At 42.9% G+C, this 27,394-nt stretch overlaps 1 long non-coding RNA gene across 10 annotated transcripts in view; it reads left to right on the top strand.

The window, feature by feature from the left end:
- Positions 1-27,394, top strand: part of LOC106506547 (uncharacterized) — a 760,340-nt gene that overhangs the window by 540,240 nt on the left and 192,706 nt on the right. The gene's annotated exons all lie outside the window — the stretch shown is intronic.

Genomic DNA, 27,394 nt, shown 5'->3' with positions numbered 1-27,394 from the left:
GAGTCAAGGATTTTATTAAGGTGAGAGATGGTTTTGGAGCTGATGGCAATGATCCACTAGATGGAGAAACTTTGCAATGGGGAGGGGGGATAGTTGTCAGAATGAGATGCTGGACGACAGATATGTGAGGGGGTGGGATTCAGTGGGCAAATGCACTGCTACCAGCACAGAGCTTTTCTTGTGTCCAGGACAGTCTCTGCATGAATGCTAACCTGTCTAGGAAGAGGTCAGATATACTTCTTGTTCCCATCTGTGTTTCTTCATGCCAGCCTATTTTCAGCCACACTGGGGAAAATGAGGCATTCCAGTAGCTGGCTCATGAGTGAGCCCTGGGGTGGCAAGAAAAAGGAGGTAGAGCTCTTGTCCTCCAGGGCACCTCAGTCTAGTAGGTTCCTGGGAAAATGCATTCCCCACCTCATATCAAGAGGTTTCTCTCAAACAGCGACTTGGTCATTTAGTGATTTAGATGAGTCATTTTAAATCCAGACTTTGATTAACCGTTATTATATTCACACCCATTCTTGAGTATATTGCCTTGACTTAACAAACTCCAATTAAGGATGCCTGGCTAATAACTTCACCATGAAAATATCTCAAACTATTCAAGTCTCGAATAAAGTGTTCTGCTTTTGACACTCCCCACAAACCTCATAGGATTTGAAAAACTTGAAGTATGCAGAGGGAAATCAGACTAAATGCTCACATATATTTTATTAGAAACATTTCTTTAAGAACATGAAGACAAGGGGAAAAAAAAAAAAAAGACCAAATTCAATTTTTGAGCCTGGCACTACAGCTTCCCTGCGTATAGCTCTATTCTAAACAGGAAAAATAAAATCAGCTTTGTTCCTGAGCATATGCTTTTGACATTTTTTTTCCCTTGAAGTCTGTGAATTATTAATAAACTAATTTCTCTTTATAGTTCAATCTTTGGAGATTTAAAGTGTTCACTCAAATGCACAGGGAAGAGATAGAGCTTGAGTTCCAATCAACTCCAACCCTCTCTGGAGAGGCTGGCCTTGAGGTATCTCTGAGTCTTTGATATCAATCTTAGATTCAACAGGGAATTTCTGATCATTTCTAGAACTAGTCTGTTAATATCACTTAATGCCCTGTTTAAGTTGGGCCATTTCTGCCAGCTGATTTTATGCTTTCACTTTGCTCCTGAGATATTTTATGTGTGTGTTTATAGCATATATATGTACATCTCTCTCTCTTTCTCTGGTTATACTTACGGAATATTTCTTGGCAAGGTGTATTAGAAGGCAGGGCTTTTGATAACAGAGGATGTCCAGGAAATCGGCAGCTCGTATAATAAACCATGCTGGATCTAAGTAGCATGGAGGGTGCTTCCTCCTTCCTCAGTGGAGATCATCAAAGAGAGCTTTTGGCTCTAGAGAGAAAAAAAGTTTGCAAAACCCAGAGCTGTGTGGCAGTAGAATGGGTGAGCTGGATTAAGTTCCTTCCACCCACCTTGCACCAATAATCATGTTAAAAGGACCATCTGGGTGACCAATAGTCAGAGGTGAGGGAGAAAGAATTCCTTCATCAGCTGGGAGTTCACGTAATTTAGATGATGTCACTGAAGTCACTTTAGACCTTATAATTCTTTTGCCTCCTGCAACCTCAGTGTATGGAAATTTTCATTCTTTTTTGGGGGGAAGGTGGGGGGACAGAGGAAAAAAACAGACACTTAATGTTATGAACTTGTCTGATACACTGCATACTGTATTAAGGGATTGAACATTCTTCCCATCTATTTGATAGACCTTAGGGGGATTCAAATTCTGGATGAGGTCTTCTGCCTCTGGTCTATTTATTGATCCAAAAGGAAAGAAAAAAAAAAATCCAGCAAACACAGACGAAGCTGTATGTACCAGTTCCCCACCCCTCTCTCTCCTGAGGGAACTGGCTTCAATACTGAACTCACCACACCCCCCACACACACACCCGCCACTGCCTTTATTTTCCCTCTGCCTCCTCCCTTCATAACCTGCTGAATTACCAAGGAAAAATGATCAAGCAGGAGAGTCACCAGGCGACCATGTTGAAAGGGCTGCTTAGTGGGAGTGTGGAAGGAAGGACTGAGATTCCACACCAGTCACAGAATCCTGCCCAGCGGTGCCAGCTCATGCAGACAGCAGATTTGCTTCTCTCCCGCGGAGGCCTGGGTCACAACCTGAGGCTCTGAGAGGAAGCGGGTAGCGGGGGAAGGAACAGCAGAAGAAGAAATGACAGCTTTTCCTTGTTTATTTTTAAGGGCAGTTCTATTCTGGGACTTGATTTACTTGCGTGTTTGGCTCCAGGGGTTAAAGGGCTCCCAGTAATGGAAACTGGAGGTCGCCGATTTATTGCTCTTCCTCTGACTCTCTGGGCCTGTGTGCCTGGTGGTGAGTACTGGCTCCTCAGCCTTCTCACCCCAGATCTCAGCCTTCTCCAGCCTAAGGATGCCCTCACTCCAGGACCTGGGAAAGCTCTGTTCTGTGATGGCCGGAGGCTCAAGGGATTGTCCACATAAAACAGCATCTCCTATTACCAACATCTGCCCTTTTTTTTAAGACCAGGAAGGCTTTGAGATGAAGGGACTTGTTTGTAAAAGAAAAAAAATTTTTTCCCTATTTTGTAAGATTTTCAGACTTTCCAACCTTTTGAAAGGTTTGGTTTACTCTGTCCCCTCAATCAAACTCTTGAACTTCCTATAAAGAAATATTTCCTTGTTCTGCCATTTGTCATATTGCAAACATCTGCATGCATGAACATATCATATTTCTTTGTAGAGGTGGAGTTGCTATAATTTGCAGCTTATCTTTTTGTGGAAAGAACACGAATATCTCAGAGTGGTGCTCTAGCAGTCAGGGTTCTCCAAAGAAGTAGAACCAGGAATTGACTCACATGATTGTGGGGCTGGCAAGTCTGAAATCCATAGTGCAGGGTAGGGCACAGGCCGGATACTCAGGCAGAAGGTGATAGTACAGGATTTTTTTTTTCTTTTTAGGGCCATACCTGCAGCATATGGAAATTCCCAGTTTAGGGGTCAAATTGGAGCTGAAGCTGTAGGCCTACGCCACAGCCACAGCAATGTGGGATCTGAACCAAGTCTTCAGCTTCCACAACAGCTCACGGCAATGCCAGATCCTTAACCCACTGAGTGAGGCCAGGGGTGGAACCTGCATCCTCATGGTTACTAGTCGATGCGTTTCCCCCTGCGCCGCAATGGGAACTCCCGATAGTATGGTCTTATGGCAAAAACTTTCTATTCTGGAAAATGTAAATTATTCCTTTTAAAGTCTCCAAATGATTGGAAGAGGCCACCCACATTATGGAGGCTAATCTTCTTTATTTAAAATCAACTGTCTGTAAATGTACTTCATCTACAAAATACCTTTACATCAACACCTGGGTTGATGTTTGTGATGTCACTGGGCTGTGTAGCCTAGCAAAGTGGACATGTAAAATTAAGCACCACATGCACCAAGTTCTCTCATTTATATCCTCTCTCTCCCAAATTCATTCTCTTTAACTTAACTCACCACCCTAATCCAAAATGCCATCATCTCTCGTGAACAAATGCTTCCTGACTTTTCTCCCTGCTTAAGCTCTTCCCAAGCCATTCTTCATCCTGTAGACAGAGTGATCTTTTCAAAAGGTACAGCTGATCCTGTACTCCTCTGCTTAAAATCATTTAATTGCACTCGCCTAGATCTAGGATAGGTCACAACTCCTTAACACCACCTGCAAGGTTCTGTTGAGTTTGGCCGCTGCCACTTCTACAGTCTCCTCCACACGTTCTTCATTCCAGCCAGACTAGCTTTTCGGTGTCTTGTAGTCATCCTGTTCCCTTCTGCCATAGGGTCTTGACAAGAGGTCTTCCTTCTGCCTGACAGCTAGTTCCCTTCTCTTGAGCCTGGGTAACACCTACTTAGGGTCATCGTAGTCAGCCTCATCCCCTTCTCCACCACCCTGACCAGATCAAATCTTCTAAGTACATGTTATCATAGCCCATGCCTCTCTTTTGAAAGATATATTACATTGAACAGTTTACATTTATTTGGGCGATTATGTGATTAGTGTTAGTGTCCCCCGCAGACTTTGCTCCGTGAAGGTGGCAGCGATGATTGACTTGTCCACCACCACCTGTCTGATGTCCAGTATGGTGCAGATACAAGGAGGTGCTCAGTAAGTATTGACTGAACATGCCTGTGAATTGTCAGAGTTAGGATGGAGGTCGTGAGAAGGATGCTGGTTACATCCTGCCCCTTCCCTCTGTCCATTTCCCATTCTCCTCCCCCGCCCCCCTTCTTGAGCACAACCTCAGCTTCCTCTGATTATAATCTTATATCACAGCCTGGTACTGAGACCAAGTTTAAAAATGGCCAGGAGATCAACAATGTTGACAATGTTTCCAACTCATTCAGCTGCTCCCCTGAGCTTGTTTGGCACCTAGAAACATGTATCTAGTGTCTTTAGTTCATCTACCAAACAGTTTTATACATTTGAAGACATCTTCAATATTTTAAAATCAGGAGATTTCATCTAAAAATATAGATGTATGACTTCTCATGAAAGAGGAAATGAAAGAAAGCGCTGTCTACCCTCGTCTTGCCATCCCATGTGGTGAAAATCAAATTGGATTGAGCAGCACCTGTCCATATAAGGAAGGACAGGTGGTGTCCTCAGGTTAGCCCGTTCCTAGAGGCCCCCCTCACTCATTTAGATTACTCACTTGGCCCCTGCTCTAACTTAGAGTCAGCTACCTACAAGCTTGCCATTTCCTTTCCTTCTTCTACTTGTCTCTTCACTAAACCCTAAAGGAGCATGTCATGTGGCTGGGGGCGGGGGGTGCAGTAATTTAAAAACTCCTGAAGAGCAATGTGATACTGCATCTACTGATGCTGTCTTCTTTAGGCTGTGCTGACCACACCATAGGCAACAGTCTACCCTTCACTTAACCCTTTTAATTTTGGTGGGCCAAGGATGAAGTGAGGCTGTGCATTTGCAGGCAGAAACTGAAACAATTGTTGCATTCGTACATCAGTTGCTTTTGTCTGTAGAATGGGAGTGAAAATACTTAGCAGAACTGACAGCCAACATGGCACAGTAGGAAGGCCACGCACACGAATGTTTTACAGCCCGACTTCTCCCGGGAACTTAAGTAAATTCCCTGAGCTTGTGACTTTGCATTGGACACAATACAAAGGGTCGTTAGTTGCTTGATTCTCATGCTTGGAGGGAAAAAAAAAAGAAAGGAAGTCCAGATGAAAGTTAAAAATAGGGCATGTGAATTTAATGCAACTTTCTCTGGGATCATAAGTCTGGTGGAGGGAAGTAAAGAGTGAAGAAAAAATAAGACACTATAGTAAATGAGCTTCCTGGAAGAATGTTATTTGCTCACAAATGTTTATCCAAAGAACTCCTCAGACTAATTCCTCATTAACAAAAGTGTTTGGGAATGTAGGTGGAATTTATTGGAACATCCTCAGCGGAAAGTTGAGGGCTAACTCAGAAAAATCTCAGGCTTAGAAACTTTTTTTTCCTACTCTGTCTGTCAATCTTTCCCAATTACTCTTCTCCCTTGTTATTAAGTATTTTTCACAACATCCAGAACACCTACATATAATACTCCCACCTTCCTGGAAGTTAGAATTTTGTTTGAGATCACAGGGCTGAGTTAGAAAAGAGTACCCTGATTCCAGGGATCCAGAGTGAAAGGGGCCTCTTCTCCTTTACAGATATGATTCACTGTAGTAAACAAAGATTGTTTTCTGCTGAATCTAAACATCCATCTCTGCCTCTGAAGCATTATTCTGATCCAAGAATCATGTCACAGGTGGAGACTTGTCCCTGGGAAAGTAAGTCTCTGCTGACATACAAATGTAATCAGTAATAAAGAAAGATGGGGAAGCCACGTGATCCAGGAAGTTGCTCCTGTTCCTATCAGATCTGCTTTTCAGTTGCAAAAACAAGTTAGCTCGATTATTCTTCTCTCTTCTGTGAAATCCTTTTCTTAATTTTACCAGGGTCCAGAAAGCGACATGAGACCCTGGCGAAGGCTTTAGAGAATGATCGTTTCTGGATTCTGCCGCAAACTCCAAATGCCACTTCCTGGTTCAGAAGCAAGAGGCTTGGGAGAAAATGAGTTTAAGCTCATAAAAACACTCAAAGGGCACACTGGTCATCAAACAGCTCTGAGCAAACTGCATTTACAAATGAATCTGAAAACATGTGGATTCAATTTTCTTTGAAATGCCCAGAGGTTAAAAAATTAAGGGGAGAATGTTTGGCAGACAGAGCCTGGGGTTTGGCTATGTGCACAAATTTCTGAAAAATAAATTGATTGTTTTGCCAGAGAGAAAGTATTACCTGGTCCCCCTTCTCAATCACATCTCTAACTTAATTATCAGTGGCCCCATTTCTCATTGTGCTTGCAAAGTGGACAAGAGGGTTGAGTTCATTTAAGAGAAAGCAAGTTTTACTCATTTGCAGGGTGGCCTTCTGCGTGGCCGACTCAGACCCTCAGTACTGTCGTGGGTTTCAACCCAGTGACAAGGTCGGGAGAAAACGGTCTGCAGGCAAAATCGTTTCCCCTCTGCCTCTTGCCTCCCATCATCCTCCACTCATCAAGTTTTACCCCACTTTTTTTCCTTCTGCCCCCCCCAAATAATACCTTTTTTATGACCAAATAAACACAGGCAAATGTGGAACTGTTTTAGAGCAAATCCAAACTGTTTTAAAAGATCATGAAAATAGAGTGGGTGGGGAAAAACTCCATCTGTGAAAAAGCAGTGATTAGCCTTAAAACAATGTGAGGCCAACAGCACAGAGTCCCATTACGAGATGATGTGTGGTGCCTGTAAGTGGCTGTTCCTGGTCTCTGAGGTAGCACAGCTGTCACGTGGTTCTGTTGTTGCCATGGCGATAATCTGTAATTGTGCAGAAAATCCACAGAACTCCTGAGCAACTCCTTAGTGGATTGGGCTGAAAGAAAATCAAATCCATGAAAGCCCTGAATTGATGGGGTTATGAAAGCGCATTGGCCAAGCTGGTCCAGTGGAAGCCGACCTGATTTTGTGGATTTCCTTCCCCTGGCCCCTGTCTAGCTTGGGTGAACTCCATCTTTATGTATATCTTTCACACTTGCGTGTTTGTAACTAGTGAGAGGTATAAATCCTGGTCAGCTGGGGAAACGCTTCAGCTCCTTAGAATTCTGAGCACACAGTTTGGAATCTTCAGGATGGGAATACTAGCACTGAGGACCAAGGCCTGATTTGTACACATAGGTGAAAAAAGATCAGAGGGTCCACAGGGCCGGGTGGGTCTTTCTTCTCCAGCAATGGCACCAAGAACACATCCTGGGCAGGAGACTAGAACAGCGAGGGTGTGTTGTTCCTGGGGTAACTTGGCAACCGAGTACACACACATGCACAGCACACCCATCTGAAGACGTGCCAAGGCTCGCCTGCTTTAAGGCAAAGCTAATACAAACCATTCCCCAAATACAGCCGGGAAACAGAGGGTAGGTAGCAGTTCTCTCTCCTGCTCTAGATGCTGCCTGACATTTATGCATGTATCAGCCATCAACTCCAAATGGTTGAGGCCATGAGTGAGTGTGGGGGCCCCTGACAGAAAATTGAGCAGGAAGAGGAGCCAGACAAATCGCTCTCATGTTCCAAACTTCATTGAGAATCCCATGGGAATGTAGCTTTCGAGGAGATCCCATGAGAACATCTGGGATGAAGATGCTCACGCCAGGCCCTAAACCCAGACTCATTAGTAATAATGCTTCGTTTTTTGCTCATTTATTTATTTATCCTCTCATATACCACAAGTATGATTTGCATTCCTTTTGCCCATTTTCCTAGTGGGAGCAGGAAAAGGAAGATCGAGAACGAGCATGAAGCTGTATACCGGGTGCTTTCTCTTAGACACCCTCTCATTTGAGGTTAATTCATGGCAGGCAACCCTTGCCTTAATTTAGGCAGAAAGGAATGTAACATAGGAGAAAGGAGGGCTCATGGATTTGGAGAAAGTTTTGAGAATCAGGGTAGGAATCAGATAAGAATCTTACAGCTTTAGGATCTGTGTAGCAAGAAAGAATATGAACAGTCTGCTCCGAGTTTATTACTAGAATATGTAGCTATTTGTCATCTTTCTCAAGATTCAAAGTCTTGGTGGGGTGAAAGGTCAACAGGCCTAATTTGGACCCTGAACTTAATCGCCTCTTTGAAAGGCTGACATGAGAGAGGAAGACGGGAGATGGTTGCCCTTAAATTAGAGTCTCATCGGGATCCCATGAAGTGGATGAGAGGGGATTTCTCAGGACAACAGTGAAAGTGCACTTGTGGGGGGAAAGGTATTGATATGGTGATAGTCACAGTTTTGGCTTGGGGAAGGGAGAGTCCAACAGCGAGTGTCCCCAATACGGCTTGAAGGGAAAGTTGACTTATGGTAGAACGCCTGAGCAAAGGCTTGCTGAGGAAAATAGCAGAGGGAGGGTAGGTGGATGGAAAGTGAGGGAGAGTCTAGAAAATACTGTGTTTGGCATCCTCTTCATGAAAGACTCTAACGAAGAAACAGCCACCTGGTTTGATACCACACCATGCTAATGGGACAGGCTCCCTGCTGGTCAAAGCTCTCGGTTAATGTCCACTTCTCAGCATGTCTGATGATGGGTTGAAGTTGACCGATCAGCAAACTACTCAATTATAAGCCCATCTTCTCCCTGTGGTGCCACTAATTAAAACAGGAACCACATTGCTACTCACACACTCTGTGGCATTTCCCCTTCCCACAGCTGCGTTAGTCACAACCATTAGCCAGTGTCAGTGAGACTCAGTCACCTTTTCCCTTTTTTCCAACCCCATTCCTATTTGGTGTGAATTCATCAGTGAAAAACCTTCTGTTTGGATTATTGATCCCCCCCCCCCACACACACACCCTGTGCTATGACAAAGGAGCACGTATGGTGGGAGCTTTGAAATGCAACCTCAGAATGCAGCTCTGTGGGAATCTCAGTGTTCTGGAATGCTCTGACCTTTTGTCCTGCCAAGCACCATCCCCCCACTCCGATCATGTCATGAAGGATATTTCTACATGCACTTAATTTTTAAGAAGAGAGAGAGGAGGAGTTCCCATCGTGGCGCAGTGGTTAATGAATCAGACTAGGAACCATGAGGTTGTGGGTTCGATCCCTGGCCTTGCTCAGTGGGGTAAGGATTTGGCATTGTCGTGAGCTGTGGTGCGGGTCACAGACGTGGCTCGGATCTGCATTGCTGTGGCTCTGGTGTAGGCTGGCGGCTACAGCTCTGATTAGACCCCTAGTGTGGGAACCTTCATATGCCACAGGAGCAGCCCTAGAAAAGGCAAAAAGCCAAAAAAAAAAAAAAAAATGAAGAGAGAAAGGAAAGATGTGGCTCAGTAGCCATCATTCACAGGAGAGCTGTTCTTCAGACAGCTGAGACAAACTGCAGTCTTCTTTCTTTCTTTCTTCCTTTCTTTCTTTCTTTCTTTTTTCTGTCTTGATAAACATAATGGGCCACTTTGGTAATTTCAGCTGTAAATGCACTTCTCTGTGATGGGACAATGCTTTCATGCACAAGAATGGAGAGATAAAAGATGTTGAAAAGCAAAGTGGTGACAGGCTAGCAGAACAGGGGTAGCAGAACAGGTTACACAACCACCAAGCACATCCTGACTCTTCTTGAAGGCCAAATCCATGACTTCCCAACCAAAGAGAGAAACTTATGTAAACTCCTCAAAGTTCAGTTCAAATCTCCATTAGTATTAAAATCAATACCCCTGGCTGGAAATAGGATGACACATCTAGCATCCTTCCACAGAGACTGCCAATTAGCCTCCAGCGGAAAGCTTCCTGCCCACGCTCCTCTCAATGTCTCTTCTCCCTTGAAAAATGCAACTCTAGATGCCCTTGCCTTTTAATACAAACTTTTCCATTCAGCATTTGATGACTCCATTTTTTCCCCAAAATCTCTTTTCGAGTTTCTCTGTCAAAATGATTTCTTCTCAGAATAACTGAACACATCTAAGAGCTCCTAAGAGGGAGTTCCCTTGTGGTTCAGTGGATTAAGGAGCCAGTGTTGTCATTGCAGCACCTTGGTTCACTGTGGCACAGGTTCGATTCTTGGTCAGGGAAATTCCACCTGCTGCGGGCAAAAAAAAAAAAGTTCTTAAGAAAACCACTTTGGGAGTTCCCATCATGACTCAATGATAACAAACCTGACTAGTATCCATGAGGACTCAGGTTTGATCCCTGGCCTTGTTCAGTGGGTTAAGGATCCCACGTTGCTGTGGCTGTGGTATAGGCCAGCAGCTGCAGCTCTGATTTGACCCCTAGCTTGGGAACCTTCATATGCCATGGGTGTGGCCCTAAAAAAGACAAAAAACAAAAAAACACTTTGCACCCAACCGTAGAATGGCAGACCAAGCTCAGAGTCATTGCACAAATTTAGTATCATAGCTTGAGAATAGAAGGTAACAAAGTGTTCCGTATATCATAATGGTTAAGTGCCTTGACTCTGGAGTCAAAGAGATTTTGATATCAGTTCTGAAATTGCTAATTTTGTCTCTTTGGGTCTCAGTTTCCACCTGTTAAATGAAAGAATAGTAATGCCTACCTCAAATGGTCATCAGGGCCAACAAGCACATGAAAAAATACTCAACATCACTGATTATTAGAGAAATGCAAATCAAAACTACCACGAGATACCACCTCACACCAGTTAGAATGACCATCAGTAATAAGTCCAGAAATAACAAATGCTGGAGGGGGTGTGGCGAAAAGGGAACCTTCCTGAACTGTTGGTGGGAATGTAAGTTGATACAACCACTATGGAGAACAGTATGGAGATACCTTAGAAATCTATGCATAGAACTACCATATGATCCAGCAATCCCACTGGGCATATATCTGGACAAAACTTTCCTTAAAAAAGACACATGCACCCGCATGTTCATTGCAGCTCTATTCACAATAACCAAGAGCTGGAAACAAGCCAAATGTCCATTTTCAGATGATTGGATTAGGACAATGTGGTATATATACACAATGGAATACTACTCAGCCACAAAAATAATGAAATTATGCCATTTGCAGCAACATGGATGGAACTAGACACTCTCATACTGAGTGAAGTAAGTCAGAAAGAGAAAGACAAATACCATATGATATCACTTATATCTGGAATCTAATATACGGCACAAGGGAACCTTTCCACAGAAAAGAAAATCATGGACTTGCAGAATAGACTTGTGGTTGCCAAGGGGGAGTGAGGTGGATTAGGAGCTTGGGGTTAATAGATGCAAAATCTTGCCTTTGGAATGGATTAACAATGAGATCCTGCTGGGTGGCGCTGGGAACTATGTCTAGTCACTTACGATGGAGCATGATAATGTGCGAAAATAGAATGTGTACATGTTTGTGTAACTGGGTCACCATGCTGTGCAGTAGAAAAAAAAAAGTGTATTGAGGAAATAACTATTTAAAAAATAATAATAATAAAAATTGAAAAAAAAAACGGTCATTTGGAGGATCCTATGAAACAATGCACATAAAGCACTGGGCTTGTGATTTGTTGTGTAGACTATACCTGTTAAATGGTGAGTTGTTAACAGTTTATACCTTCGCAACTCCTGAGCATGGAGCCAGTCAGAATAAATGAGGGGGAAAGGAATGCGTGCAGCTCTGGAACCCTCACAGCATGCTTACAGCCCACCGGCAGTGGGCACTTGATGATCTGTGTGCCTTCATCTTATCCAGATCTCTTGGCCACCTTGTTCCCACCACTTCCGTGTTTGACGCAGTCATGCCTTCAGTTCTGCATCTCCTACCCTGGGCGGGCTGTCTGCGCTAGGACTCGGGGAGCTGCTGGTGACTCCTAAACTCTCATTTATCAAGGCTCTTTATCTCACAGGGCTTTGTTAAACTCATCACATGAGCAGTAAACATACACACACACACACACACACACACATACATGCACTAAACCAGAGTCATCCTGTTAAATATCCACACACAAACATATGCTCTTAAAACTGAATGCTCAGTGACCTTACACTTATTCCTGGAGTTGGAGGTCATTTTGTGTTATTTAGGTTGAGAAGATAAACTGACATCAGCCTAAGCTCAGGTCAGTTCAGAGAGCGACAGTGTCCCACAGTGGGCAGTTTGCTCTAGCCCAGAGACTTTCCAACAGTCCCCACTCCAAGCAGAGACCAGGGGTGAGGCTAATAAGGATTGTTAAAGGCAGGAAAGAGTGATATGAGGGAAATGGTGGGTGGGGAGCAGGAAGTGGCATGGCTAGCTCTTACATAGGCTCATGTTGCTCACTGTCATATACAATAAATCTGCTGAAAAAGTTAAGGCAATTAAATAAAATAAAGAGAATACGAATGTGGAAAAAAGCTATTGTAATTGGATATTGCAGAACTCAAAACCTAGGCATAATGTTTGTATAATAGTCTATGTAAGAGAGTGTTCTAGTCAATAACATAACAACGATTAAGTAATTGAACAACATTATTTCAAAGTATTCTCTGGGTTGGATCTTATGTCCCAGCATCTCAAACACACACAGTTCTAGTTAGGAGAATCTGCAGTGTTAGGACAATGAGGGCCAGCCCACAGAACATCTGGCTTCAACCAATGTTCCCAATCTCTCGTCTTTATGAGTAATAAATTTGGAGGGCCAGGTTTGCCTGCTTGGGTCACTCGATTCATTTGAGGCACAGATAATTTGGGCCACTTGTAATGGCTGGTATTCAGAGATATCTGACTTCAATCCCTCAGAATAAAAATCATTCTCTTCTTTTTCTTTCATCACATGAGTGTTTTCTTAAGTCTCTGGTACCTGTGTGGTACTCTGTGATGGATCAGGATTCAGCCATTTACAAACAAGAATATTTATTGAGTGCCAACCATGAGGCTAGTTCTCTGCCCTCACCAACTTACTGTCCAGTGGGGGAGACAGGCATGAGAGAAATCAACACCTAAATGGTTATTTGATTAAAGTTGTGAAGAGTGGGTCAGAGGACATTAATGGGCTGTCATAAGGATGGATGTCCATTTGGTCTGAAGGGTGCAAGGCTTCTTTGAGAAACCAGCATTTAAGGCTTTAAAATCAACTACTGACTTAGTCAAGAGGAAGGGAAAAGGTGGAAGGGGAGAAGGCATTCCAGAGAGAGAGCATTGTGTGCAAAAGCCCAGGGGCAAAAAAACATGAGACATATTGAGCAACTGGAGGAAGGCTAGTATGGCAGAAGTGCGAGGAGCTACAGGGAGCTTAGCAGGAGGTGAGGGTGAGGTAGGCTGTGTCCCTGATGGGGCCAAAGTTGGTGGAGACCTGGATCTTGTGCTCAAAGGCACCATCTGTCAGAGAAACAACTGCCTCTTAGAAGTAAGTTTTGTTGACTAGGCTCTCAAAAAATATTTATCTAATGTATAATTGCTCCTGGCAGTTTGTTCCCACTACTGGCAAAAGCAAAAAAGAAATACAATTCAGAGTCTTTCCCACTCATGATGGGTTGGTACAAAGCTCAGTGCGTTTCTGTTATCTGTGTTTTTCAAGTGTTGGTCATTCATGACGGAAAGGGTTGGTCAAAGTTCTCCAGAGAATCAGAATATGTACATGTGTGTATACATATATATTATGAGGAACTGGCTCATGTGAATATAGGGACTGAGGACTTCTGAGATCTGTAGTCCAAAAGCTGGGGATGCGGGAGGCCCAAAGTGTAGTTTCATTCCCAGTCTGAAAGGCTGAGAAGCAGGAGATCTGATGATATCAGTTCAGTCTGAAAGCTGGCAGGCTTGAAACCTAGGAAGAATTGATGTTTCAGTTCAAGGACACAGGCTGGAGAAGACTCTTGTTCTGGCTCCAGCACTCAAAGCAGGAGTTCTCTCTTACTCAGCCTTTCGGTTCTATTTGCATCCTCAACTGATTGGATGAGGTCCACTTGCATTAGGCAGGGAAATTGGAATCCACCAACTCAGAGGTTAATCTCAACAGAAACACCATCACAGACACACGTAGAGTAATTTTTTTTTCTTTTTAGGGCCATAACTACAGCATATGGAAGTTCTCAGACTAGGGCTAAGTCGGAACTACAGCCGCCAGCCTATGCCATATCCACAGCAACACAGGATCTGAGCCACATCTGTGATCTACACCACAGCTCATGGCAATGCTGGATCTTTAAGCCACTGAGTGAGGCCAGGGATTGAATCTGCATCCTCATGGATCCTAGTCAGGTTTGTTAACTGCTGAGCCACAAAGGGAATTCCCCAGAGTAACGTTTGACCAAATGTCTGGACACTCTGTGGGCCAGTCAGGTTGACACCTAAAATTCACTCTTGCACAACCCCGATGATTTTTGCCACACTTGCTTAACACCTGTATCCTAGTTTATAGAATGTTCTTGTTTAAACAAAATCTTCTTCTTCTTAAACATTTATTTCTAAATGATACTTTAAATCCCAACTGTGTTTGGAGAGTGAGTATTACCCATCATAATTTAGAGGTATACATAAAAGTAAATAGAATAGTAAGAAAGAAGTGTTATTACGTACTTGATAGTCACTGTGGTCTACTGGAGTTCTTAGCCTTTGGCCTTATATCCATTTTAGAAATAGATTAGCAGGAGGTAGAATAAAAAGATATGCTTGCACCAAACAGAGACTCTTTCCTTGACTCTTTCCATTGGTTTCAGAGAGAATAAAAAAGAAAGCACCTTTCTCACTATGTGATACAGTATATGCAACATTGTATCAACACAGCAGTTAAAAACATCCACAAACCACTGGTGGCCTATAGCCTACACTTGGGGATACAAAGTTATTTCCTAGCTAAATGTTAAGTGAGAAGTATACAGTCTTAATTCACTGAAGAAAAGCAGGCCATTCCTTGCCATAGCAGTAAATAGGTACCTCACTTTTCAGAAGTGTTGTAGATACTTTGATAAATTAGGTTATTTTTTGTAGAAATGAACATTCTTACAGATAAAAATCTCAAAGATGCTTTATCTGGAGCAGGACTTGGCCCCAAGTGAACCCTGAGCCTAAGCTGACCAGCTGTAGAGTGACCTCAAGGGGGAGCTTGCCATAGGACAGAACAGACTGGGTTAGTGTCATGCAGTCTGGGATGGATGGTGTGGTGGGTGACCACTCCTAGAGGTCTGGTGGAGCCCAACAGCAGCCATGAGAAGACTAGTCAATATTCAACCAGTGTTCAGTACACAGAAGCTCTTACGATTGTTGATGCTGGTATTATCATTTTAAATATGAGTGCAGATTTTAATGGACATCTGCAGAGTCAAGCTGTTGGCAGCAGGGATTGGGGATCAAGGACACGGTTCCTGTTGGCGGAGGACTCATGAGTGCCAACTAGAATCCAGATCCCAGAAGAAAATGGCCTCTTGGGCTGTTAGTCAGAGCCTGAGACACTAGGGGTATGAAGAGAAAGATCCAGTTGTTGGATCTGTAAGCATTTGGCCACCAGGAAGGAATGAGGTGGGAGTTCTCTATCCTTTGAAGCAAAAGTCAATGCAGAAGAGAGGCTGACCAGGTATTAGTTTCTATAAATGCCGCATAACTAATCTAGGCCAGTGGGTCTCAAAGTATGGTCCCTGGATCAGCAACAGCTGTATCATCTGGGGACTGGTTTGAGAAACCAATTCTCTGGCCCCACCCCCACCCCCTACTGTGCAAAAACTTTAGGGGGTGGGGCTCAGCCATCTGTGTTTCCCTACCCCCTTTTATAAGGGCTACACCCATGGCATATGGAAGCTCTGAGGCTAGGGATCTAATCAGAGCTGCAGCCACCAGCCTCACACAAGATCTGAGCTGCATAGCCACCTCAACACAATATCTGAGCTGCATCTGTGACCTACACCACAGCTCTTGGCAATGCTGGATCCCTAACCCACTGAGCAAGGCCAGGGACTGAACCTGCATCCTCATAGGTACTAGTTGGGTTTGTTACTGCTGAGCTGCAATAGCAACTCCAGCCATGTGTTTAAATGATAAAGTCTTCCAGATGATTCTGGCACATGTTAAAGCTTGTGAACCTCTGGTCCAGAGGAAGATGTGAGCTGGAGTGGGCACAACTAAGGCACAATAGGGCTGCTTCCCTGGAAGGGGCAGGGTAGGTGTCAGGACAGAGTCAGGGACTTGTCTAGCTTCTCTTTGGGTGCTCTTTCCTTGGTCATGGCTTCTCACACTTTAGCGTTGACTTCTCTGCCCTGCTTTCTCTTCATGCACACAAATAAACATCAGACTTCCAATGTTTAATTAGAGGACTCTATCATACATCATATTTAGTTTTTTATCTTTTAATTTTTTTATGTAGAGATTGGAGGTAAGAAGTTTGAATACATTTCCTAAGCTATCTGATGTGGTGAGTAATTTTATGAACATCTCCTAAGAGTTTTGTTTGTTTTGTCTGAAAGCAAGGGCTCCTCTACTACAGAGAATGTCTAATGAGGTGCTCAGTGCTTAGCTGGTGTTGGAGAGGACAGCCTGCAGCTTCTCCCTTTCCATCCTTACTGCAGGTCTGGAGTAGTTCTGGTGAAGAGGTTGATTTTGCAACAAAGATCTGACAGAGGAAGCCACACAGCAGGTAGCAGAAACACAGAGGGTGTGGTGGCAGAAACACAGATTATAAATCCAGATGGACCTGAGTTTGCATCTTGGCTCTGCTACCTGGTAGCTTTTAAACCTAAGGGAAATCACCTAATTTGTCTATGCCTCAGTTTGCTAATAATATAACGATTTTGTAAAGTTATTAGGAGGAGTCAAAGAGATAATGTATGCGTGTAAAATGCCAAGCTTAAATTAGTTGCCCAGTAAATGCATTGCAATAAAATTGTACTTGTCCCTAACCTCTTTCCCAAGTTTCTTTGGATCCACAGCAGGGTAGTTTACTGGGTACAGCCTGAAAGATAATAGCTGATGTTTACTGAGCTCTTATCAGTTAGATGATTTTACTCTGTGTAACCAAAACCTGACTCAAACCAGTATAAATGATAAGAAACTCTATTGTCTCATATAACAAGAAATCCAAAGAAAGGAAGGATTCCAGGAGTGATGCAAGCTGGGCCACAGCTCTGTTTTTTTATTCTTTTCTTGGTTCTGACCTACCCTGTGTCTCAGCTTTCTCCTATGATTAGCTTCCCTTGTGATCACAAGATGACTGCCAGCAATAGCTGAAATTGCATGCTTTCTTGCTCACATCCAGTGAGGGAGGGGAAAAAATAATCTCTTCCAGCCACTCTTATTGGATGTAGGCAAGTCATGTGCTTTCCCTGAGAATAATAGCATGCACTGATTGGCTGTTTTTCAGAAGCCTGTGTTTTGATCCAATCACTGGCATCCCATTTCAATGATGTCTTAGTCAAACCAGAATCATTTCTGAACTTGGGGATAGGACCAACTTATCCTGAGTTTCATAGGCTGAGGTTTTGGTTTTTGTTTGTTTGTTTGTTTTTTGCTTTTTAAGGTAGCACCTGCAGCATACGGAGCTTCCCAGGGCTAGGGGTTGAATCAGAGCAGTAGCCACCAGCTGATGACACCACCACAGCAATGTCAGATATGAGCCACATTGGTGACCTACCCTACAGCTTGTGGCAACACAGGATCCTTTAACCCACTGAGCAAGGCAAGGGATCAAATCTGCATCCTTATGGATACTAGTCAGATTCTTAACCTGCTGAGCCACAGTGAGAACTCCCATAGGCTGAGTTTTGATGGAAGGCTAATAGCTGGAAATAAAGAAAAGGAGAGGAAAATATGTTCACTATTGTTTTTTACATCCCAGTACATATATATAAGCATGTACTAAGCATTTTATATGTATTTTCTTTTCTTTTCCTTTTCTTTTCTTTTCTTTTCCTTTTCTTTTATTTTCTCTTCTCTTCTCTTCTCTTCTCTTCTCTTCTCTTCTCTTCTCTTCTCTTCTCTTCTTTTCTTTTCAAGGCTGCACCCATGGCACATGGAAGTTCCTAGGTTAGAGATTAAATTGGAGCTATAGCTGCCAGCCTACACCACAGCCACACCAACACCTGATCTGAGCCACATCTGCAACCTACACCACAGCTAACGGCAATCCTAAACCCACTGAGTGAGGCCAGGGATCAAACCCAAGCCCTCATGGATACTGGTCAGGTTCATTACTGCTGAGCCACAAAGGGAACTTCCTGTATGTATTCTCTTATTTGCTCTTCCCAGCCACCCTCTGAGGTTGCTCTTTTTATGGATAAAGAAAGAGACATTTAGAAAGGTTCAATCACTGACTTGCCCTATATCACTGGCAGAGTTGACCGAACCATAACGTGGACTCAGGCCCAAGAAGCCCCAGGGCCATGCTTCTCTCTCCTCCATTGCTTGGTTGGCTGACCTCCTGGTGGTAGTGGCTCACACTTTGGCCTCACATTGCAGGGATCCTGGCACTAGCCCAGTGAGGTGGACTCGTTTTTACCCCATGCTGAGGAATAATGGGAACACTCTGGAAAGAACTTGAGCTCTGCTCTCAGGTTTCCACAGTTATTTGTCTGTTGTTACCAAACACTAAAGACTTTAAAATTCACTGTGGTCATATAGGCAGAAACAATGACCTCATGCTTGCAACCACAAATCCAAAATGCTCTGGAATCTGTAAGACGAACTGCATTTTAATTAGAAGAGAGAAAGAGCAATGAAGACGTTGCTTGGAAATATTTTTTCTTTTCAAATCTTCCTCTGGCTTGCCTTCAGGCCAAAATGTGACAAGTGCCCTAAATCTGATAACAAACACACACTTCTGAAATCATTGTTAGCTTTCTTAAAGAGAAAAGAAAAAAAAATTACATTAGTTTCTTGTTACCAGCAAGAGTTCAAGAATGCTTAGCCTTGACATGCAGCGCATAAGAACACAAGGAATCTTTCCCCCATTAAATATTAAAAAGTAAAAATGGAGCTCTCAACCCATTTCCCTCTCTGCTTAGAAGGATTTTTATTATGTCAGGTCCTTCAGAACCTTGAACCAAGCATTATTAAAAAGGCTTGTAGCTTATCCCTAAAATCTAGTCGTTGGTTATTGTCTGTGAATTATTCTCAAGCACCGGGTCAAACTTCCTGGGTGATTATGAAGTTTTCCAAGCAGACAGTGGAGAGCAGCAATGCAGTATCAGTGAGCTACTGCATCCTATGCTTTGTAAATAGAAGATCTTGGCTTTGATATGGTGGCTACTTAATGAGAGGGCAGTGGCCGGGTAACATGAGAGGGAACTTTTATGTGTCATTGGTTTATTATAAGGCACATGCTTTCTGAGAACCTTATATGTGGCATCTCACTCCATGCTCCAAACTAGCCAATGCGATTTTTATCCCATTTATTTATTTATTTTTATTTTTTCCATCATAGCTGGTTTACAGTGTTCTGTCAATTTCCCACTGTACAGCAAGGTGACCCAGTCACAATATATACATTCTTTTTCTCACATTAAAATGCTCTATCATAAGTAACTAGATATAGTTCCCTATGCTATACAACAGGATTTCATTGCTTATCCCTTCCAAAGGCAATAGTTTGCATCTATTAACCCCAAATTCCCATTATCTGATTTTTTAAATGACCACACTAAAACCTAGAAAAGTTAATTAACTATGTTTAAGTTAGAATTACTTCAACTAAAACTGGGATAAGATAGAATTGAGAATTAAACGCTAAAGCAAGGATCTGCAAACTCTTTCTGTAAAGAGCTAGATGGTAAATATTTTCAGCTCTATAGGTCATAAGGTCTCTGTCAGGGTCACCTAACCCTGCCATTCTACCATGAAGACACCCATAGATTAAATGTAAGCAAAAAGTCATGGCCGTGTTCCAATAAAGAATATTTATAAAAGTGAGCCTTGGGCTAGATTTGAACTTCAGATCATAGTTTGTTGAAATTTGCCTTTATATATTTATTTCTTTTTCTTTTGTCCTTTTAGGGCCGCACCCATGGCATATGGAGGTTCCCAGGCTAGGGGTCTAATCCGAACTGTTGCTGCTGGCCTATGCCAGAGCCACAGCAATGCCAGATATGAGCTGGGTCCTCGACCTACACCACAGCTCACAGCAGCGCTGAATCCTTAATGCACTGAGTGAGGCCAGGGATCGAACCCGCAACCTCAGTGTTCCTAGTCAGATTCGTTTCCGCCGTGCCATGACGGGAACTCTGAAACTTGCCTTTAAATAATGCTTCTCAAACTATCTGTGACAAATAACCAGCCAACTTTTCCTCTCATTTCTGGTATGTCATAAATTGATACTTTTGTGAAACACAATGCAATGAATTAACAGAAAATGACAGAAAAATGCATATAGTCAAAAAACATTTATGATCGGACTCAATAGGCAAAATTACTCCATCCATCCATGGTAAAGGTTCATAAACACTCTCAATTTCTTTACTTAACATGGATCAGTAACAAATAGTCCATGGAATGGCACTATTCTATGACTGACACTTTGAATAGCTGTGCTTTAAGGAGGAGGGTGTTTATTATAAATGTCGAGGAAGGCAGGTTTGACTGCTTAACCATGTGATCAGGGACCCAGATTTTTTTCCACTTCTCACTTTGTGATCCTCAGCATTTGTCTCTCCTCCTGATTTAAGATGATGGCCACAGCCATCATCACATTCTCACACAGCAGGGTCCAAAGCAGGAAGGAAGGAGGAGAGGCAGAGAGTGCTCTCTGCTTGGGATGCTGTCCCTTTGATTAGGCAGGCTAAATTTGTCTCAAGTAGCAGTCTGCTCCCTTGTTTCCTTGGCTGCAGATCACCTGACTTGTACCCACAGCAGTCTCTAAGAGAGGGTAATAGGGTTCCCAGGGTTGGCTTAGCCTAATTGTGATTTGTCCTCTCAGACTGGACTTAGAGCCACATGATCAGATTAGGATTTGTAAACCAAGGAGGGTGTCAGCTCCAGGAATGTGCTTAAGGAAACCTGGCTCTTTGTTTAAGACCTGCGCCTGCGGTCCTGTTCTGTTCAACACATGAAACTGTGCTTCATTCATTTTGCCAGTCTTTCCCAGTGACAGTCTTCTCCTTCTACAGTGGTTCTAGCTCTAAAATCTGTATACATTTAATCATTCATGTGGAACTTTGGAAATCATAGTGTGCTTTCATGTATATTATAAACTTTTAATGTCAATGCTTACATGTTTATACCAATATCATATCAGTGGATGGACTTTAAGCCCAGGGATGTTGCTTGAGATCATACAACAGAACGAGGCAACATCAGAACTTCGGCCTTGGGCTGCTGACACTTGTCGGTGAGTTTGTCCCAAGGTACTTGACCATTTGTTTTGCACTGATCAATCAGCAGCATCCAAACAACAGCCAGCCAATCTAGGCAAAAGGTCGCTTGACTGCAGTGAAATGACTAGTTAGTTCAACAGAAATGACCCATTTTTTTATCATGTTGATCCAGATGGTCTCAGATAGGGTGACCAATGGTCCTGATTTATCTGGGACTAAGGGATTTCCTAGAGTGCAGGACTTCCTGTTTTAAAGCCAGGACAGTCTCAGTTTTCAATTTTAAAATGGGAGTGGTCCCAGGAAACCTGGGACAATTTTTTCATCTAATTTCTGGCCTCTATCTACTGTCAAAATGTGCTTTTGTGCATTTTTTTTGCTATACTAAGTTCACAGGCCCTTAGTTCCCCGCCACCCCTGCAAATCAATTAAAAATGTGTATAGTTTTGTCTTGTGAATTATATTTTTCCCATAATTAAAACATCTAAATTAAGAGAACCACAGATACATTGTAGCTCTTCATTGCTTCTTCCACAGTTAAGGTTTCCATGGGAAACTTTTAGAAATATTTTTTCTTGGTTGTAAAGAAATGATACAGGACAATCTTGTCACCTTTTATTTCTGCTTCTTTTCTAGCTGCTACCAAGCTCAATGTGGGTACTTGGCAGCAGGTCACAGAACCCACCCATGGAGCTATGTATATTTAAAGACACTTCAACCCCTTCACTTCTTATCCACTGCTAGTCTTACACTGTCTGTTAGAAATCATCTGGGGCTTTCTAAAAAATAAATGTAAAATTTCTTGTTCCCATACTCTGCCCACATTGGGAGATGGGGTTTGGTAGAGAGTGGGGAGTGGCTTTAGGGCCCAGGGACTTTCACATTTCACCAAGTGCCCCAGGTATTCCTGACATGCTGCCAGCCTCTGAAGCCTCTGGCTAGAACATGTCATTCAACTTGGCTGTGTGACAACTAAAACTGTCATTACACTATTAAAAGGGAACCTCATGAAACTGCAAAATTGCTCATCCTTGATTTTCTTCTTTTCTCTCTCTTTCTCCCTTTCTTCCTTTTTCTTCCTTCTCTTCAGTGCTAGCAGTTCATGTGAACACTGGGGGTAGTTTTAGGAAATGTTCCTGGTACACAGCTTTCAGACTAAAGTGAATGTCCATGTGCCTTCTAAAAACTGAGGCATACCGTTGCCACTTAATGTGTATAGGGCCATGAGGAAGAAAAGCCTGGGAGAAAGAGAGGTCTGAGTTTGTTCCTAGCAAGGGACATCCCAGGGTCCCACTGTCATTGCCCCTCTGGTCTTCTTCTTCTCATGCCTCCATGGTCCATGTGTACCTGCGAATCAGTGGACAGGAGGGGTGTTTGATTCACCTTGCTCATTAGACTACCAATTTCTTTGCTAAACCAGGCCACAGAATGACTCATTGAAGGCTTGCTTCCTATATGACAAAAGAGAGCCCCATAACAGTAAACGTTCTCATGAAGGCCTGTTTAAAGGCTCAGGCTGATTCTATTTTTTTTTTTTGTCCCCTCCCTCTTCATAATTGTTTCTCTTTGTCTAAAATCAAGGTCTAGTTGAGGTGCCTTGTATGTTTCGGGCGTGCAGCAGAGCGCTTCCCAGGGTAGCAGTCCTCCGAAGAGGGCTGTCAAAGGTTGCCTTGTTTTCAGAGGGCATAAGAGTGGGAGTTTGTTTTGTTTTGTGTTGTGTTTTTAGGGCTACTCCCTCGACATATGGAGGTTCCCAGGCTAGGGGTCAAATCTCAGCTGTAGCCACCCGCCTACACCACAGCCACAGCCACTCGGGATCTGAGCCGCATCTGCAACTTACACCACAGCTCATGGCAACGCCAGATCGTTAACCCACTGAGCAAGGCCAGGGATCGAACCTGCAACCTCATGGTTCCTAGTCAGATTCGTTAACCACTGCGCCACAGCAGGAACTCCTGATTCTATTTTTTAAGCCACCAGGATAGTTAATACAATGTGTGGGACAACATGATTTCCATTACGGCACCATCAAAAATAAAGCTACTTCCCATGATTTCTTTCATCTCTTTCCTTTTATCAACCTGAAGCAGAGTGGATGTTCCTCCGGGACTCCTGTTCATCAGCCATGCCTCCTACTAAAGGGAGATTTTGCCTAGACAGCTCCACAGTGTCTGGACTCAAAGGTAAAACAATTAGTACACATTAACCATCACAAGGAGAGGACTAAAAGCATAATCCTCTTAGAACTGGAACAAATTAAACTGAAAGTAGCAATACAACATCAAGCAGGAAAAGACCACACAAATGCAAGGGAGATAGAGGACCCTGCTCTGGAATCTCAAATCCCACCACCGAAGCAGGCCCTCAGCAACCCCCATCTTTGGTTTTGACACCAAAGTCACTCTGTCTTCTTCAGTTGCCTATAAAATCCAAATGTTGTCCATGCTAGAGCCAGGTAGCCATCTCCTCACAAATCTAGAAGCTCTGTGAACACGCAGGAGCTGCAGTTACACAGTCTGATGTCTGACGTATTTTCTGAATGTGGAGTTGTCTCAGGAGCCTGACATCAGCCCACCAATGACTTCTCCAGGAGAAGGGGGAGAAAAAACAAACAAACAAAAAACACTTCCTTTTCTGCAAAAGGAGGATCTTTGCTCAAATTTCAAAATGAGGCCAGTTTTGGGCCAAAGTTTGGTTTAAGCAAGACATGTCAGCTTTCTTCACACCCCACCCTCAGACACCTTCTTCCTTCTTTTTTCTTTTCTGAGCTTCAGCCAGTGAGGTAAGAGCCATCTGGGAAAAGAAGCCATACAATGCAGTAAATAATGCTGCTGGCACACCCCACAGCAGCTGAAAGGCATGTAGCATGAGTCCACGAACAGGAAAGAGAAACTGTTACTTATAGCTGGTGATAGATATGCTGGGAATCCAGGGGAGGGTGCAAAGATATCGTTCCTGCTTCTCTCAAGTTGCCCTTCCTGGTCCCCTAGGTGTATTCTCTGACTTCCTTCACTCCTTACATGCTTTTACACTCTCTGGTATTCCCAGCCATATCCCTGTATGTTTTGTCATAGAGCAGTTCCATTTCAGGTCAGTATCTTTCTTCTATACCAACAAGGCTAGTTTGTTCTGGATCCTCCAAGTGTGAAGGTAATAACTGTGCACCCATAAACTCATGAGCATCTCTCTTGCTCCCGCTTAGCACAACTGATGCGTTATTGTGTTAGAGGACTTCCCTTCCACCAAAAATGAGATCAGGAGGCTCAGAGGGAAGGAAGTAATCAGAGAACCCATCCTGGCACTGAAGATGTGTGGAAATTGGTATTTCTTTGCACACTAAGAATTCTAAAAGAGAGGACGGTGGTTAAAATAAGGAATAAACCAGTGGATTTTATCCCAATGTGTTGACTACTAGAGGCAGAGGTATCTTCTCAGAGCCCATATATTCCTGCTTAAAAAGTTGGAGTCTTTTCCATTTACAATCAGGTTTCTTATTATAAGAGGAACTCAACTTATAACGTCAATTCCTTTAATATATTTTGAAGCTCATATTCCTGGTTAATTACCCAAGATCTTCAACTGTTTTTGTTCTCACCTTTTCCCACTTTGTTCTTGGTATATCACTGCTGGAAACAGATAGCATGATGCTAGGAGGAAGGCCATGTAGTCACTGGCCTGGGTTGAGATTCCATGCTTGCAAGCTCCCCAGAGTCCTCCTAGGTCACTGCTCTATGTCTGTAGGACATATTGGGGAGGTGTTTGATTTACCCACCCATGCCAGAGTTCAGGTCATGTGATTATGAACTTTGTGCAGTTGCCAAAATGGAAAATATTCAGCTTTTGATGAGATTATTAGCTTTCCTCCTGTCCGGGTCCAACAAATGAAAACCAGATTTGCATGTATAAATAACAATCAAGCGCTGAAATGATTTATTTAGTGAAGTTACTGTTTTGGAAACTAAATCGATGTGTCATGTCAAGATCCAATCTGCCCTTCACTCACAAAGCAGCAAAAGAGAACTTCTCCAGGGTCTTCTAGGGAAAAGGAAAAAAGTTAGAATCCTATTAATAGTTTACTCCTGCTACGTGAGAATTACAGTGGAATCCAGCTATGAGAATAAAAGCTCGAAATAATGTTTCTGAGAACATCCTGATAGCTTGCGTGTGCTTTTTCTTATTGTATTCAAGATACACTCTCCCCCAGAAGGAAAGGAAGCAAAGCAAAGGGTAGCATATTTTCCCACTGTGTACATTTCCTTCCTCCAGTGGAAATAGTTAGAATTAGAAGACAAATTCTATGGTCATTATATGTCAGAATGCCGACATGATGACAGCTTCAAAGGTGTGTCAGGCTACATTTGTCCGTGATTTTTTTTTTTCTTTAAAAGACAATAGGCATTGAAAATTAAGTGCTGCATCAAAGCTTTCCAACTCTCTTGAGACAAATCTATGGAAACTCAAGTCGCAGGACTGTTTCTGTGTAAATTATATGGAGGATTTGGTGCATGGGAATTGCATTGTCTAGAATGTTCAGGAGGCAACATACAACTATGATCTGAGTGGCATGTCAGAGCTGATGACTACAGCAAATACAGAACCATCTGCAGCTAATTCTAGTCATCTTCCTGGCACCAAACCAAGGCTTGTAATTTGAATCAGTTCTCTGAATGCTCAGGGACCTCACTGTGATGCCACTCAGTGTAAAGTAGGCTTCGATAGTTGATAGTGCCAATCTGGAGACTATTTGAGGTCCAAAGACCAGAGGGCAGGGTGAACTAGAGGGGAGGGTAATGCCTTAGACTAAATCCCAGCTCTGAGATTTCCCAGATGAATGGCTCTGAGATAAATCGTTTAATTTCTTTGAGCCCTTATTTCTCATTTGCAAAATGGTAACAGTAATATCTAACTTGCGGGGGAATTGAGGAAAAGCAGAGACATTGCATGTGATGTTCTTGGCACTCAGTAGGGACTCAATAAATGGTACTGTTTATTATATCTATTTACTTACTATAGCACTCAATGCATCTTTTTATAGCAAAGACTTTTAACCTGGGGTTTAAAGACACAAGGAACCTAAAGTCACCCTCCTTTACTGAAAGTACATGCAAAGTCTCATGCATATGTGCATTTCCTGAAGACTAGGGCTCATCACTTTAATAATATTCTTAAAGGGGTCTGTGATCAAAGGAAACGATAAAGCTACTATTTTCCAATTTGTCTTCACCTATGTGTTGATCCTACAGCATGGAATAAAAAAAATTGTAATTTGTGATTCTTTTCTTGTTACTATGTATGCTGTACCTAGTTTTTCTTTCTCTAATATAAAGCAAAGTCCTGCGTATGTGTGGATGTGTGGGTGTTCACATGGAAATGCATGCTTGTGGGTTTAGGGAATGCTAATTTTATAATGAGCCACAAGTTTACTGAGAAAAGACAGAACAATTGTGAGACCAAAGAAGTTGATGACAGATGTGCACATGGGGTGGTGCGTGGGATGCTGTGGGAAGAACACCAAGGGAGGAAGCAGGGGTGGACCTGAGTGAATGAGAACAGAGTTAGGGCAAAGCTGAGAGCCCAGTGGGGTTCATTTTGCTGGGGATTCGGCAGGCACAGAAACTCAGTGGACTTCTGGGAGGGTTGTTACCAGGAGTATGTGATTGGGTGCCAGGCAAGGTGAGAGTGTGGGGGATCAGCAGGAAAGTGTGTGTACTCTCCTTAAAGGAGACAGCATGACTTGTTTTGGAAGAGAGAAATGGATGTCCAAGGTAGAGGCAAATTGTGTGAAATGGGTAAAATATGTAATAATCTAGTAAGTGAAAGACTCACAGTGATTTAGGGAGAAGCAGAAGAAAAATTCCTAGACAATTGTTTGCTATTTCAACTGGCATCTCTTGGCTCAGATGCCAGTGCTTTACCTCACCCCAGGGCATGCATGCTTTGCTTGGTGGTATTCATACACATATGTACATATATTCATGCATACATATGTGTGTATTGCTTAAGCTCTTGATCAAACTTCTTGAGTTTCTCCCCTGCAGGATATAGCTGTGTGTGTGTGCATGTGTATACATATAAATATAGCAGCAAATGTGCCTTAATGTTT

Source organism: Sus scrofa, chromosome 16 (assembly GCF_054392235.1).
Source record: "Sus scrofa isolate SSC_HxYL_T2T_F1_AM1 chromosome 16, Sscrofa_HxYL_maternal_Yorkshire_Landrace_v2.0, whole genome shotgun sequence".
Lineage (NCBI taxonomy): Eukaryota > Metazoa > Chordata > Mammalia > Artiodactyla > Suidae > Sus > Sus scrofa.
This window is presented reverse-complemented; position numbering and strand designations above follow the sequence as displayed.